Source organism: Xenopus laevis, chromosome 4S (genome assembly GCF_017654675.1).
Source record: "Xenopus laevis strain J_2021 chromosome 4S, Xenopus_laevis_v10.1, whole genome shotgun sequence".
Lineage (NCBI taxonomy): Eukaryota > Metazoa > Chordata > Amphibia > Anura > Pipidae > Xenopus > Xenopus laevis.
Window position 1 is genome coordinate 30,544,159 of NC_054378.1, and position 9,504 is coordinate 30,553,662.

At 39.4% G+C, this 9,504-nt stretch overlaps 1 long non-coding RNA gene across 1 annotated transcript; it reads right to left on the bottom strand.

Annotated features, from left to right (window-relative positions):
* Window positions 1–1,085: 1,085 nt before the first annotated feature.
* On the bottom strand, window positions 1,086–2,947 carry LOC121403728. Its single transcript, XR_005967450.1, has 3 exons — window positions 2,705–2,947; window positions 2,011–2,046; window positions 1,086–1,241 (listed from the first exon to the last, which is right to left on the bottom strand). It is a non-coding gene; the product is annotated as an uncharacterized LOC121403728 (long non-coding RNA).
* Window positions 2,948–9,504: the final 6,557 nt, after the last annotated feature.

Genomic DNA, 9,504 nt, shown 5'->3' on the forward strand with positions numbered 1-9,504 from the left:
GTCTCTGGTGTGGAGTTGACTCCAGTCAGCACTGGTGTGAGTTACTTCCATTAAGCTACAGGACTAGGCTAGTGTGGGCCAAGACTTTTTAGGTCCACCAGCTAGTGCTGAGGATAGTGTATTTCTCCAGCACTAGTGATAGATGCATCCAAGTTGTGGTTAGTTTTTTATCTGGATTTATTGGTTTTCAGGTGGTTTCTAAGGAATTCTAGTTCTGAGATGGCCAGTGCAATTGTTCTGGTTGGGTCCTAGGGGGGCTAAAAGTTGCAGGACATTGGTTCTTTGCCAGGTGTGGTTTAATGACTAATAGCCATATTGCAGGTATTCCTCTAGTCGCTGAGGGAACCCTTAAAGCAGAATATGGCTATTATTGATCTACAATGCTTGATCCTCATCAAGTGCCACTCTCTGCAATTTAGTGGTTGGTTTTTGTAGCTGTTGTTGTCAGTTGCTTACTATGTCCAAGGACATGCTCTTCTGCCTTTGGTCTACCTTTTCAGGGGCTATACATTTTATCAGCTCCCCTGTTGGATGTGATGCTGGCCTTATTACTCAGGGCCTCTTTAGGATCTGTTTGGATATTGCCTTTATGCTGGTTTTTCCCACCCCTTGTTGTTTTTGGGGCATGGCTTGGTAGATCCCGTGTGTACTGACATGGAGGGACGCAGAAGAAAATGAGAATTCTACTTACCTACTTGACGTAAATTCTCTTTCTTTTAGTCCCGACATGTCAGTACACGGTTTCCCATTCCAAGTTATTTGTTTTGGTTGCTGTACTGCTATGGTAAATGTATAACAGTGGTAAGAAGGAAGTCATGCATTCTTATAGGTCATGATTCATTTTAATTGGCTATGTTATAGGTCCTACCTCCAGGTCTGGGAGGGGCAATACTGCCCATGTGTACAGACATGTCGGGACTAGAAGAAAGAGAATTTACATCAAGTAGGTAAGTGAAATTCTCATTTTCAAAAGCATGGTTACATCGGGTAACCAAGGCCAATATAGGTATGAGTCTGTTTTCAGATAGTTTTCCCTTAACTTTTAAGATGGACTTACCCCAAATAATTGAAAGAGAATACACATGGAGATTTAATAATTTATTAATGCATAGAAAAGATACAAAACGTAAAATTAGGGACATGATACAACAAATTACAAGAGAAAACTTGGGTCCAGATATTAGTCCAGCTTCGATCTGGGAAACAAAGAAATGTGTGCTTAGAGGCCAACTGATGGCAATCTAAAGAAAGAAAAGGAAAAACAAATGAATAGCCTAATTAAAGAAATATATGAGCTGGAACAAAAACACCAAACAAAAATAACGGAAGACAAAACATCTCAATTAGAAAATAAAAGAAGCAGCTGGAAGCTATACTGGATCAACGCACATATAAAGCTTAGATGTATAGTAAACAGAGGTTTCATGAATTTGAGGATAAATGCAATAAACACTTTGAACAAAGATTAAAAAAAATGAATCAGGCTATTCATATTATTTCGATAAAAGATAGTGATCAGAAGATATATCATGATACACATAAGAATAGTGAAAATATTTAAACAATATTATCAAACACTATATGGATTACAAGTAGGGAAAGTGCAAAAAGAATAACTAGATGAAACTGAACAGTTTATAAAACAAGCACAGTTGCCATCTCTATCAACAAATGAAAGGTCTATTTTGGACTCAGCGTTTACATTTCAAGAAATAGGAGATACTATAGACTTAATGGCGGCAGAGAAAAGTCCTAAACCTGATGGGTTCAGTGCCACATATTACAAAGCATATAATAAATAATTTGTTTCCCTTGTTAAGCTCCTACTTTAATTCTATAGACCAAACACAAGGTTTTCACAAATAAGTGACAGAAGCACAGATAATTTTAATTCCTAAAAAAGGCAAAGATCCCCAGCTATGTGCCAGCTATAGGCCAATAGCTTTAATAAATATTGACCTAAAAATATATGCCAAAATAATAGCAAACAGATTAAAAAAAATACTTTACCAGACTTAATCCATGAAGATCAGGCAGGTTTTATACCTAAAAGAGAAGGAAAAGATAAAATTTATAAAATCCTATCATTAATACATTTGTATTAATTACAACAGATGCCGAAAAAGCATTCGACAGGGTTTCCTGGCCATTTTTGGAAAAACAATCAAAGGATTTGGCATAGGAGATATAACAATAAACCGCATTTTAGCCATGTATAAAGAACCATATGTGAGGGTAAAAGTGAATGGCACTCTATCTTTTCCTGTGAATATACTTAACAGCACCAGACAGGGTTGTCCCCTGTCACCGTTGCTTTTTATTTTAGTAATAAAGACCCTAATTTCCCACATTAGACTTAATTCAAAAATTAAGAGGATTAAGATCAGAGACAACGAGTATAAGACAGTGTCTTTTGCAGATGATATGCTATTATTCATTTCTAGCCCAATGACCTCCTTACTCAGTTTATAAAACATATAAATTATTTCGGAACCCTATCTAATTCTAAGGTGAATTTACCAAAATCACAGATCTATAATATTTAAACACCAAAGAATATAAAGTTAAAATTGGAGGAAATCTTTCCTTTTAAAGGACCAGTAACATTAAAAATTTTTTTTTAAAAATTAGTATGCAACGAAAAATAAACACCAAGACAAATAAAACTTTTAAATTGCAAAGCCTTTATTAAGAAATAACTTACTGAAACGCCACTTCCTGTCCTCTTCAGAAACGGCGAAAGGGCGACCATCCATCCAGCGGTGCTCGATTTCTCCTCCCTGGCTGTATTCTGCATTGAAGAGAGAAGAGGATGGATCGTGACGGGGCCGCTGTTCTTCTGCAAATAATCCTCACAGCATTGGCAGTAACAGCGATACATGGAAAGTGTATTTTCTATGCCAGATATGATGGCCAATGCTGTGCTCTTTGCCACTATATCGCTACAACCTAGTATGGAAATTTGAGTTGTGCTGTACCTAGCATCTCGGCGGAACTGAGCGAGTCTTCGTTGAAGAGTGGGGCTGGGGAGCTCCGTGAAATTCGGGGATTGCCTGAGCGCATGACCCTGACTTGTAAGATAATGTGTTGTCGCGCAAAGCCCCCCCTGCACGTTTGTATGGGAGCTTCCGTGCCAGTATTTAAATCTGCCACCCCGCCCGCGTCTCCAGCCTGACACCCGTGCGCTTCTCTAATGGCGCCTGTCCCTATGTGCCAGAGGGGGGTGTTTGTGATAGTAATGGAGCGCAGCATTGGCCATCATATCTGGTGAAGGAGGTGCAGGTGGACGGTGGAGGTGACAGTAAGGAAACACAAGGTCTGCAAAAAGATTGTAGAGTTGTGTTTAGATAGATGAAAAACAAAAACTAAGCTGATATATAAATTAGTAGAGTTTGTGAGTTGGAAAAAGTCTTTTTTAATTAAAATTAAGTCACTGTTATTCTTTCATATAACCAACAGATGGCGCTGTGTGATATTATTGCAGTCACTGTTATTCTTTCATATAACCAACAGAGGGCGCACTGTTATGCTTTCATATAACCAACTGAGGGTGATGTGTGATATTGCAGTCACTGTTATTCTTTCATATAACCAACAGATGGCGCTGTGTGATATTGCAGTCACTGTTATTCTTTCATATAACCAACAGAGGGCGCACTGTTATTCTTTCATATAACTAACAGATGGCGCTGTGTGATATTGCAGTCTCTCCCCAAGCTAACTGTTGGTATAGGAATGATTAAAAGTGACTGCAATCTCAGCTACTGCCCATTGACTCTAGTATAAGCTGAGGTAGACTTTTTCAGCACATTTTGGATGCTGAAAAACTTGGCTTATACTCGAGATTAAAACAAAAACTGCAAATTTAGGGGAATTCTAAATATACTCATATTAAATATTCCTGATGTTTCAGTTACAGTGAATCTTTTTTATCAGATCTGTTCAAATTATATTTTTTTTCAAAGCTGCAATGTTTTCATATTTGGTCCAAAAAAACCTGATTCTGATTAGTGCCACAGATTGCTGTTTGAAATGGAATAAGGGAAGCATCTCCCATTAATTGAACAGCCTTAACTGTAAGAAAACATGTGAGGAAATTCAACTTGACATTTGAAAAGCATAGGTAAACCACCACAAAAGAGCCAGGAATTTTTTTACAGATGATATTTAAGGAGAACAAATGCCTAAATAAAAAGTAGCTAGTAACATTGCACATTATGTTTTAGACTTCTGTACCAGCCCAAGGCAACCACAGCCCTTTAGCAGTAAAGATCTGTGTCTCCAAAGTTGCCCCAGTAGATCCCAATCTTCTGTTTGCTGATTCACTGCACATGTTCTGTACTGTTGTCACTTACTTAGCTTAGGGACCCACTCGCAATATACAGTAGACAGAAAAAAGACAATACACACAAAATAGAAAAGTCATAATATAAGGCTAATTAGTAATTAATACAGATAATTACTACACGGCAGCACAGAAACCAGTGCAATTAGCATCAGAATTTAATTATCAGCCATGTAGCATCAGCTTATATTACAGGCCAACCTCATTTTCTGCTGGATAATTTGTGACAACCCCTATGCTTAGCTTCTCAACAGATGCTCAGATCCCACTGAGCATGTGAGTATCACAGACAGTTTTCAAGATATTGACCCCCTGTGACAAGTTTGAAGTCCTAGATCATTGATGCTATTTAGAAGCTGAAACTTTAGGCTGGTGCAATAAGTTCAGTATAGATAATATGGCATGTTTAGCCCTTATCATTTTTAGGGTTTAGTTCTCCTTTAAATGTCATGTCACCAGCATAAGCTGTCATACTGTTTTCTAATTCTATTGCTCCCTTTTGGTGCTGGATGTTTGCTGTAATTACACAAGGCCATTTCAGACCTCCATAAGGCCAATTCAATAGTTACATAATTACATACTGTAGTTAAATCGGGTTGAAAAAAGAAGTTCATCGAGTTCAACTCCCAGCATCCATACATACACCCTTCCATACTCTCACATAAATTATATATTCCCATATCTATACTAACTATAGGGTTTAGTATCACAATATTTTGATATTATGTCTGTCCAAGACTCATCAAAGCCACTCTTGAAGGCATTAAAAGAATCGGCCATCACAACATCACCCGGCAGTGTATTCAACAACCTCACTGTCCTCACTGTGAAGACCCACCTACGCTGCTTCAAATGAAAGTTCTTTTCTTCTAGTTTGAAGGGGTGGCCTCTGGTGCGGTGATTCTCTTTATGGGTAAAAAGGTCCCCTGCTATTTGTCTATTATGTCCTCTAATGTACTTGTAAAGTGTAATCTTGTCCCCTCACAAGCGCCTTTTTTCCAGAGAAAAAAAAACCCAACCTTGACAGTCTACCATCATAATTTATGTCTTCCATCTCTCTAATCAGTTTTGTTGCATGTCTCTGCACTCTCTCCAGCTCATTTATATCCCTATTAAGGACTGGAGTCCATAACTGCACTGCATATTCCAGATGAGGCCTTACCAGTCCTGACTCCTAAATTCAATTCTGGCCAAGTGCTTGCCTGTCTGCTGTAGAGCTTGCAACTCTCTTATATATACACAGTGTGCCCGTCTGCTCTCCTGCCTTCATCTCACCCGCAGCTCCTCCTCCTCCTTCCTCCTGCTGCTGCTTTTTAATCTCCCTCTCCCTGTCATATTTCAATTCACCCCCTGTTTTATTCTTTCTGTGTCTCTCCTATGCCCCCTCCTTATCTCTCAGCACTTGTTTCTCTTTCGTGCCGGTAATCTCAGGCAGACAAGCCTCTGGTCGAGCCTACCGTGACGCACCACATGCTGTGCATACAATTATCCCGAGAACAGCCAGAGTTATAGAGCAAGAAGCCGGTAAGGGTTTGCACAGACTTCAGTCTGTGTACCGGACACTTCATAAAATAGCTTGAACTGTAGGGCAGCTAACAAAGGGGACAAATTCCTTGCCCTATTATGCACCCATGCCAGTATGGTAAAGTTGCTGATTACTTACTGATCCAAAGACAGCAGTGACTCCTCCGTGCTGCCCATACTTCTCCCCCCTCGTGGCTTGATTCTGCTTCCTTAGCCCTCGGCCCCTCCCCTCCGTGCTCAAAGCTGAAATCAGTATACTTTTTAGTTCTTCCCTAGCAGCTGACTCGAGTATAAGCCGAGGTAGACTTTTTCAGCACATTTTAGGTTACGGTATGTAACTGCACCATGCCAGACCTCAATGAATTCTGAAAAATTAAGTAAAGCGGTTTGGCAATCACAGAGCTAAGCTCGCTAAGTACCCTGGGATGAATACCATTTGGCCCCAGACCTTTGTTTATCTTAACATTTTCTAGTCTCTTTTGGATTTCTTCATGTGTGAACCATACATCATTAGTTGTATTACTAGAATTGGCACTGTTAAGAAGGAAACCTTCATTAACGGGTTCCTCATTTGTGTAGACAGATGAAAAATGACAGTTCAGAATCTCTGCTTTTTTTTGTTCTCATCAACCAGCTGACCCTCTGATATTAAGGGCCCCACACCTTCCTGCTTAATTTTTTTACAATTAACATATTTAAAAAATAATTTTGGATTATTTTACTGCTTACTGCAATATCCTTTTCGATATCAATTTTAGCTTGCCTTTTGTATGATTTATTAGCCTCCTTGTAGCATATAAATAGTGATGGGCGAATTTGGGCCAAAAAATTCACGAAACAGCGCCGGCATCTTGTTTTTATTCGCCGGTGAAAATGTGCCGGCGTTGAAAAACGGACGGAGGGGTCCAATTTTTTTTTGATGCCGATGAATTTTCACATCGGTTTTGCGAATTTATTTGCCGGTGGTGAATCGTGGTAATTCGCAGCGGATTTACGCCTGGCGAATAAATTTGCCCATCACTACTTATAAATGATTTGGCTGTCCCAGCTAACTTGACAGCCTTAAAAGCATGTATTTTTTTACCCACCTCTACACCAACACTTCTATTGAACCAAAAAGGTTTTGCTTTGCACCGACGTTCCTTACTTACAAGGGGAACATACTGACATGTATATTTATTAAGTAGCATTTTAAAGACTTCCCATTTTTGTTCTGTGTTTAACCCTGTGAAAAGCATTTCCTACTTAATATGTTTCAGAGATGCCCTTATACTGTCAAGTTTACACGTCTGAAATTTAGTGTTTTAGTTACTCCCTTATAGAATTGCCTCTGCAACTGAATCTCAAAGGAGACCATGTTATGATCACTATTCCGTAAATGCTCACCTACACAAATGCTAGAGATGAGTTCAGTATTATTAGTTATTAAAAGGTCCAAAAGAGAGTTATTCCTAGTAGGTTCTTGAACGAACTGGAATAAAAAGTTTTCATTCAGCATATTTACAAACCTACTAGCTTTTTCTGTCTTGGCAAAACCATTACCCCAGTAAGAATTGCATTTGAACTTATTTGGCTACCACAGTTCAATCATGTGACCCAGCATAGTGCTTTGTGGGAGTTAAGACTCTATTTTGTAGCCCATGCTGTGGAAGGAGCACACATCTTTTATCTTCTCTTCTTATGGTAGCTTCGCTGGTAAGCTAATGGACTTAAAACTGCAGTAAACCATCAGTAAAGCTGCCAGCAGCTCAGAGATATTGTTTATGAATACGTCTGCCAGCACATACGTTTATGTTATAGTTATATAAAGCATATTTTTTTGTGCATTCTTTGTATTCATTGCATTTCCTTTCACCTCTTCCCTTGCCCATCCAGTATCTATAGACTTCTACTAGGGGGCAAATTCTACTGTTATCTTATATTGTTACAATTACTTATTGGCTTATCTCAAAATTGTTACAAATGTATCTTATCTGCAGCTCTGGCTGTTCTGGGCTCTCTGCCCAAAGCCATTTAAGTTAGAAACATTGTTTCTTTTTCTAGCTGTTCAATGCAGAGAAGGTATTGTGAGGTATGTTTTTACGCTCACATATGTTTTGGTGGGAAAATTTGCTAGCGTACTCGTGCTAGCGTCCAATATAATGTAATTAAAGGATATATAATGACCAGCTGGAGAGTTTCTATTTTGGGATGCTGCTTAACTTGCTTGAAGATGTGTGCATTTTATAAGGTTTCTCCAAATGTCCAAGGAAGCAAGAGGAGGACACAAATCCTCTATTCTTCAAACTCCTTATGCTGTTGGTCCTGCTTCATGGTTTACAAGATCTTATTCTTTAACTAGTAATGCAACCTTAAACAGTTTTTCTTCTTCAACTGTTAATTAGACTTCTGACCCCAGTGAGGGTCCAAGTTCAGCAGCATCTCCTCCTCCAGTACCCCTTACAGATAATGTAGCATTTTGTGAAAAGGGCCATGGGGCTGTTGCCCTTTTTTTCAGAAAACACTGCATTAACACATCATAGTAGTCAGACACTGTGTTTTCTGCAAAAGAAACTGCAGACTGCAGTGCCCAAATGGTTTGGAAATAAATCCCAGCACTCCTCCATGGCTCTTATGGAAAGAAATTCAATCTGTGGTCAATGCTGTGGGGTGCCGAAATATAAGCATCAAGAATTGGCAGAAGCGTTTGGCTGATATTAAAAGATTGGTCTATTACACACTTTATGCCCAAATCTTTCAAAGGCTTTTGTTTGTTTTGTATTAACATTCCCCTGGTTATAAATCCCTTGATTTTGAACCATCACATTTTTTCTGTAAGCATGTGTATTGACCATCTTATTTCCAAATGTGTTAATGTCATTGTAATGCTTTTAAATGCAATTAGAAATGGTGCCATAGTCATAAATGGTGTGATGTTAAAAAAAATTTACCACCATTTCACCATCTCATAAATTTTTACTGTTTACATATATCAATTTAACCACAAACTTGTTTTTCTGTTTTTGCAGACAAGTAAAAAAATTGCTGACCATAACAAGTACATGAAGGATACTGGAGGAACAAAGCAGTGTTGGACTGGGATGCCAGGGGCCCTCCAGAAAACCTTAGACCAGGGGCCCACTTTCCAAACTATTATTCTACATTTCTTCACTCAACCTCTTTGTTCTCCTAGTCATTTATCTCTACTATACTATATTTTATTCTTTCATTTTTAAGCCCCTTAATGGAAAAGGAAATGGCCATGAAATAGACCAAATGCTAAGAGCAAGAGGGCCCACTGACACCCGGGAGTTTTCCTGGTATCCCAGTGGGCCAGTCCGACACTGGAACAAAGGATACTGGAGGAGGAACACCTACAGATTTAGATCCAGGGCCGGAACTAGGGGTAGGCAGAAGAGGCCCATGCCTACGGCGCAAAGGTGAAGGGGTGCCAAGCATGTACCTCTTCTCCCTGGCTGCCCAGAAGTGAAGAGGATGCCCGCTGTACATACGGGAGCAGTCAAATACTTTAGAGTACACTTTGCGCTCCTGCCTCAGACCAGCGTTCCTGCCTCTGACACTGGAGAATGTGCGCGTGCAGATGTACACTCGCTGATGTACACACACACAGGGGGCAGGTTGATGTGTGCGCCCTG